This window comes from Aegilops tauschii, chromosome 6 (genome assembly GCF_002575655.3).
Source record: "Aegilops tauschii subsp. strangulata cultivar AL8/78 chromosome 6, Aet v6.0, whole genome shotgun sequence".
NCBI lineage: Eukaryota > Viridiplantae > Streptophyta > Magnoliopsida > Poales > Poaceae > Aegilops > Aegilops tauschii.
The window spans coordinates 369,039,594-369,047,412 of NC_053040.3; positions in this window are offsets into that span (position 1 = coordinate 369,039,594).

Here is a 7,819-nt window from a genome sequence, read left to right on the forward strand (position 1 = left end):
CATTCATATAGAGTCATACTTTGTTCTAGTATCGAGTTGTAATCATTGAGTTGTAAATAAATAGAAGTGTGATGATCATCATTCATAGAGCATTGTCCCAAAAAAAAAGAGAAAGGCCAAATAAAAAAAAGGAAAGGCCACAAAAAAAGAATAAAAAGAGGCAATGTTACTATCTTTTTTCCCATGCTTGTGCTTCAAAGTAGCACCATGATCTTTATGATAGAAAGTCTCTTGTTTTGTCACTTTCATATACTAGTGGGAATTTTTCATTATAGAACTTGGCTTGTATATTCCAACAATGGGCTTCCTCAAATGCCCTAGGTCTTCGTGAGCAAGCAAGTTGGATGCACACCCACTTAGTTTCTTTTGTTGAGCTTTCATGCATTTATAGCTCTAGTGCATCCCTTGCATGGCAATCCCTACTCCTTGCATTGACATCAATCGATGGGCATCTCCCTATCTCATTGATTAGCCGCGTCAATTTGAGACTTTCTCCTTTTTTGTCTTCTCCACATAACCCCCATCATCATATTCTATTCCACCCATAGTGCTATATCCATGGTTCACACTCATATATTGCGTGAAAGTTGAAAAAAGTTTGAGATTACTAAAGTATGAAACAATTGCTTGGCTTGTCATCGGGGTTGTGCATGATGAGAACATTCTTGTGTGACGAAAATGGAGCATGACCAAACTATATGATTTTGTAGGGATGAACTTTCTTTGGCCATGTTATTTTGAGAAGACATAATTGCTTAGTTAGTATGCTTGAAGTATTATTACTTTTATGTCAATATTAAACTTTATCTTGAATCTTTCGGATTTGAATATTCATACCACAAATAAGAGAATTACATTGAAAATTATGCTAAGTAGCATTCCACATCAAAAAATTTGTTTTTATCATTTACCTACTCGAGGACGAGCAGGAAATAAGCTTGGGGATGCTTGATACGTCTCCAACGTATCTATAATTTTTGATTGTTCCATGCTATATTATATTCTGTTTTGGGTGTTTAATGGGCTTTATTATACGCTTTTATATTATTTTTGGGACTAACCTATTAACCGGAGGCCCAGCCCAAATTGCTGTTTTTTTGCCTATTTCAGTGTTTCGCAGAAAAAGAATATCAAACGGAGTCCAAACAGAATGAAACCTTCGGGAACGTGATTTTCAGAACAAACGTGATCCAGAGGACTTGGAGTGGACGTCAAGCAACATACGAGGAAGACACGAGGTAGGGGGGCGCGCCTACCCCCCTGGACACGCCCTCCACCCTCATGGGCCCCTCGTGGCTGCACCGACTTACTTCTTCCTCCTATATATACTTACGTACCCCCAAACCATCGAGGAGCACCACGAAAACCTAATTCCACCGCCGCAACCTTCTGTACCCGTGAGATACCATCTTGGGGCCTTTTTCGGCGTCCTGCCGGAGGGGGCATTGATCACAGAGGGCTTCTACATCAACACCATAGCCTCTCCGATGATGTGTGAGTAGTTTACCTCAGACCTTCGGGTCCATAGCTATTAGCTAGATGGCTTCTTCTCTCTCTTTGGATCTCAATACAAAGTTCTCCTCGATTCTCTTGGAGATCTATTTGATGTAACTCTTCTTTTTGCGGTGTGTTTGTCGAGATTCGATGAATTGTGGGTTTATGATCAAGATTATCTATGAACAATATTTGAATCTCCTCTGAATTCTTTTATGTATGATTGGTTATCTTTGCAAGTCTCTTCGAATTATCAGTTTGGTTTGGCCTACTAGATTGATCTTTCTTACAATGGGAGAAGTGCTTAGCTTTGGGTTCAATCTTGCGGCGTCCTTTCCCAGTGACAGCAGGGGCAGCAAGGCACATATTGTATTGTTGCCATCGAGGATAAAAAGATGGGGTTTATATCATATTGCATGAGCTTATCCCTCTACATCATGTCATCTTGCTTAAAGCGTTACTCTGTTCTTATGAACTTAATACTCTAGATGCATGCTGGATAGCGGTCGATGTGTGGAGTAATAGTAGTAGATGCAGAATCGTTTCGGTCTACTTGTCACGGACGTGATGCCTACATACATGAGCATACCTAGATATTCTCATAACTATGCTCAATTCTATCAATTGCTCGACAGTAATTTGTTTACCCACTATAATACTTATGCTATTTTGAGAGAAGCCACTAGTGAAACCTATGGCCCCCGGGTCTATTTTCCATCATATTAATCTCCCGACAACAAGTTATTTCTATTACCATTTATTTTGCTTTCTTTACTTTTAGTCTTTATCATAAAAATACCAAAAATATTATCTTATCATCTCTAACATATCTCACTCTCGTAAGTGACCGTGAAGGGATTGACAACCCCTTTATCACGTTGGTTGCGAGGTTCTTATTTGTTTGTGTAGGTGCGTGGGACTCGATCGTGGCCTCCTACTGGATTGATACCTTGGTTCTCAAAAACTGAGGGAAATACTTACGCTACTTTACTGCATCACCCTTTCCTCTTCAAGGGAAAACCAACGCAGTGCTCAAGAGGTAGCAAGCCCTTTGACCAGGCTCCGCCGCCCACCTTTGTCCCAACTGCTCCCACTTTTAATGTCGCCGGCGCCGCAGTTTAAAATCAACCCCGCACTACCCGGTATCGCTACAATCTTCTCTCTTCCTCTCCGATTCTCATGTCGTCTACCTCCAGCCAGCCTGACCTAAACGTACGCCATGCCGCATCACGATGATCTGCCCTTAGTCTTCCAGTTTCCTGAAGAAGACACCCAGCCGGAGTCTCAAGAACACAAGGCGTTTTAGGACGAGCTTGAACTGGCCTTGCGGGAAGACGTCGCGCCTGTCCCCGCTCTCGTTCCGACTCCCATCGCCCCGACTACGCCAGCGCCCATCCCCGTGGCATTGATGGGCTGGGAGCCGCACATTGTCGCCGAGCTTGATGCCACGGGGTTCCACGAGGTCCCCGCCGACTTTCACGCGCCCATGCACCCGCCAGCGCATGCGCCTGTGCGTGCACTGACACGCACGCCTGTGCCAGTGCCCGTGCACCTGCCAGCGCATGCGCCTGCGTGTGCACTGACGTGGGCGCCCGTGCCGGTGCCCGTGCACACGAATGTCTCCGCCGTGCCGTTGACAACGCATGTCCCCGCGTGGGTGCCAGTGCCCCCCTCAGCGGCATGGATGGCCGCCGTCGACCGCTTCCTTGCACCAACGCCAGTCGCCTCCTCCCGCCAGTTGAGTCGCTCTGAAGTCCAGAACATTTTGGCCTTCCTTGAAGCTAGGCCAACGTCCAGGAGTACGCCAACAATGGCGCAAGGTCAATCGATCACATAGGGTCGTCGTGCGATCGAAAGAGTGAGACAGGTTGGAGAGAGTGACCTAGATAGACAATGTGTGTGAGAGAGTATACAATGTGATAGGTCGAATTGGGCTCAAACATGGTGATATATCATTTTTGTCCGAGAAAGAGCGAGGTCAATCGAGACATACAAAGAGAGAGAGAGGGAGAGAGAGAGATTGAGCGAGCGTGGCCCACCATGAGGTCAAAAGAGTGGGGCGGCTTGGATGGACTGACCTAGATAGACAATCTGCGTGAGAGAGTATAGAGTGTGTCAATCGAGGCCCGACAGGGAGATATATCATTTGTGTGTGAAAGAAAACGGGGTTAAACGACACTCAGATAAAGAGAGCGAGATTGAGCGAGTGTGGCCCGCCGTGCGGAAGAAAGAGTGAGACATTCTCAAGGGAGTGACCTAGATAGACAATGTGCGTGCGTGCGCACGAGAGGTTGGGGGCTAGATAGGCAATGCATGTATTTAGCGCGAGAGGGTAAGAGGGAGAGGGAGGGAGAGAGCTCGGCATGGGGGGGCTAAAAACAACATTTGAATGTAGATATTACGAGACTTAATATCGATGTTTCAATTCGGTGTACATTGTAAGATTTGAACTGAGGACCATGCATATGGGTAATTATTTCGAATTCATGCCATACTAGGTTTCGGAAAGTTGACATTGACTTGATTTGTTGTGCTATTTTGTAGGTCATATGTTTGAATCCATCCAAAAGTTTTCTCACTACCATGGTGTTCATCATATACATATGAATTTGTATTAAAAAAGTAGCGTGGATACAGTGAAATGCAAAATCCATGTTAGAATTGGAGATCGCTATGTGACACACACTCTAATTCAAATAACTAATTATGTGACACGCACTCTAATCCACGTTAGTGTGGATACCGTGGATACCATTTCGTTTTTTTCAAATAACTCCTCATTAATTAATAGTATCTCGTTTCGAATGACTAATTATTTGCAAGGAAAACACGGGCATGGTAATACATACAGATTCATTTGCAAATGAAAGAAGATTCGTTTGCATTCTCAAATCTCCTCAAATGTAGGCGCACCAGGCAGACCAGGGTCGTGTCATGGTGGTCGCGTGTGTCGTACGGTGGTTTAGCACCCAGCCACCCACCCGGATGATGCTTCGGTGCCTTAAGGCACCTACCTTTGTGTCTATGACATGTGGGCCCAACAGGTGGCTGGCCCACATGTCAGTGACCCAAAGGCAGGTGCCTTTAAGGCACCGAAGCTGCGTCCCACCCACCCCCTCCCTCCCTCCCCCTCCCCCCCCAAAAAAAGGACGACAACAAAATAAGTTCGCGCTTCCACGTTTCAGATTGAAATATCTAGCGGCCCCAATTCCAGCCCTGCAAAATCTCCCTTCTCCACCATCCCCTTCTGCACCCAGATTGCTCAAATCCCTAATTCGCCACCAACCCAAGCAAAGTTCGAATCGCCCCTCGTCTCGTCTCTTTCCCCACCTCTGTGCCGGACGACGACGACGAAGACGACGGTCGCGCTTCACCACCGCACCAGAGCTACCTCATCTACGCCCTCGTCCACCACACCGGGTGGTCCACCGACAACGTCGGCCGCCGCAACCAACATGCCTCACAAACACCGACTTCCACCGCATCAGGTGCGCTTCACCGACGCCGTCTCCCAGCTCACCGGGGCTACTTCACCGAGCACATCGTCGCACCTCCGCCCCCCGAGGCCGCTGGGGCTTCACCAACGGTCTCGTCCACCAAATCATAGCGCTCCGCTGCCACTCAAGATCTGCATCCGTGCGTGGCCAGCCAACGCCAGCGCATCACCCTCAACGGCTCTGAAGTGACCCGCACTCTAGCTAGGCGAGCATGCCCAAACGCCGGCCCGAACTAGGTATCCACACATCACTCCCTTGTGCACTGTTCCGACGATGTTTGGATATCCTTTCACTGCTCTCTTAGCTTACACGCCTATGCAACTCTGACTTTAACTCTTATTTCTTCTGGAGATATCATCTGAAACAAGCAAATCCATTTTTCGCGAAGCATGACGGCGCTACAGGATCTGGTACACATCCTGCACACCTGTATAACCTTGTAAGTATCTGTCCTCCGGTACAACAGCAAGGTCGATTCCTCTTATTTGATCAACCATTCGCCGTGTCAAAAATGCAGAGGGGGGGTGCAAGGAGCACAAGGCCTGCACATCCAAGGAAGTGGTAACATGGACTTGTACATGGAACATCCCAAGCGCAAGCAGAGCTGCAGTGAGCCTGTGCAACGAGCTAGCGTAAGTCCCTGCATTTCATTTAATTCGAACTGGCATTCGTGTAAGATTTGTGTGCAGTGGCGGATCCACGAATTCAAGTTACCAGGGACGAACATTTAACTTAAAAAATACGAAGGCACTTGCACTCCGGAAATCAACATAACTTGAGAAATGTGAAGCTACATGCACTTTGAAAACCAGCTAATGATCCAAAGTAGTTCAGATTATAAACACTAAATGATGCAAGCACCAAAAAACACAAAATGCAACATGGTGTACAAGGACTACAAACATGGTCTGTACCTGCTTGAATTATTCGTTCTCTGGCTGAAAATATCCAAGTGTAATTTCACCTATAACCAGTGCGCAAACTGAATATCAATATATCTATCCTGCACAAGTATGCCAATAGTTTCAAACAACAGATTAGAAAAGTATTTATGCTACGTTGTCATGATACGGGGACTTTCTAGTAGATGACCTCGACGTTTCCTCAAGCCATGAAAATGCACTATAATTTGCTTGTCATCAATGCCTGCAAATCTCTATGTCTCTCTCAACATAGCAGATCATCATTAGACACTAAATCCTTCAATGGAAGCTTGCAAAATGCTTGCATTAGATCCCTCATTACACACTATATGTTCATCACCAGGAGCATGTAAAATGTTTGCATCAAATCCTTCATTAGCAGTCTGTTCATTAGACACTTCAGGCTCAAGAACAACATGAACTTGGATGTTTTCACCGGAAACTTGATTAGATACATCAGATTCAGTCAGTTCAGTATTGATTGGGGGAGTTATAAAATAAGTAGAAATTGGTTTCATTTTCTCATAGATTCCCTACATACAAGCAGTTTTACAACACCGTCAGGTTTAACTATTGGCCAGAAATTGAAGAGTTGAATTAGATATAATGAGGGATGTGATGTACCTGCTCGTTGCACATGCTACTCTTGCAAGCTGCGACTGTCCGTTTGCGCAAGATCGATGCCATGCCCGTGCTGCCGCCGCTGCCTCCCACGCAGGCTACACCCAGGATTGGATCTTCGTCTTCTTGTCCTTCCGTTCGCTTGAAGCCCGGCGACCGCCCTCCAACGAGGGCGTGAGGAAGTGCTGTGTCGGTCTATCCAACGGCGGCTAGGTTAGGAGTGAACCAGACTGGAGGCTGGAGCGAATGAATTGGGATTTTTCCTGCTGTCGATCGATATGGGAGGCGCTCGTTTGGGCCGCGAGCCTGCTATAGGGCCTGCCTTGCACTTATGTTATTGGCCCATCCAAATTGAAACATTTTTCTTCATTATTTACATTGCCTTCTCGTGCGTTGGGACGAACAAAACTAGCCTGGGCCAACCTGGACGACTCAAACTAGGTGCACACTTTCTAGCCACCCGAGGCGGCCGCCTATACTAGCCCCTATGGTGGCGTCGCCCCTTTTTGCATGTATGATTGGGGTAGTGAAAAATATTCCAGTGTCGCTTTTGATTTACCCACAGAATGGTTGAATTGCTTGTTTCTATGAACTGAGTTCGCCAATAATGTGAAGGATGCCAGTCTTTTCATCCTATTGTAGATTTCTTAGATCTCGTTATGCCAAAAGTAATCGCATGAAAAATATACAGTAAAAGCCAGTGTGATGTGTGTGGCTACAACTAGTCTGACTACACGTCCTCATATAACATATCAAGGACGCACCATCTTACCAGATTAACCATTCGACTTGCCAATGCAGTGTGGGAAGAAAGAAGTATTGGGATTGCGTATCCAAGCAATTGATGCCATGGACTCCTTCGTACAACCTTGTAAGCTAAAAAGAAGTTGCAGTGTGCCTGTACAAAGAACTAGCATAAGTTCAGTTACCTGCTTCTTGGAATTTTAGTTAGCCACTTATTGCACAATTGTTCAATTACATTGCTTGGCTTAATTTAGTTTGCTACTGATTACATAATGCCACAGCCTGTTAATCCTATTATAGACTGCGCCTATCTATGTGTTTGATACTTACTGTTAAGAATTACCTGTTTGCCTAAACTTAAATAGCTACTTGTTTGTTTAACTGCTTTGCTGCTGCAACAACGGGTTACAATGATGTTAATAACTACTTTTCAGCATCCAATTGAAACTCTTTAATTCCTTATTTGTTTAACTGGTTTGCTATTATAACTCCCAGTTGAGATGTTTTGCTAACTTCAACTTTTCTGAATCCAATCGAAAC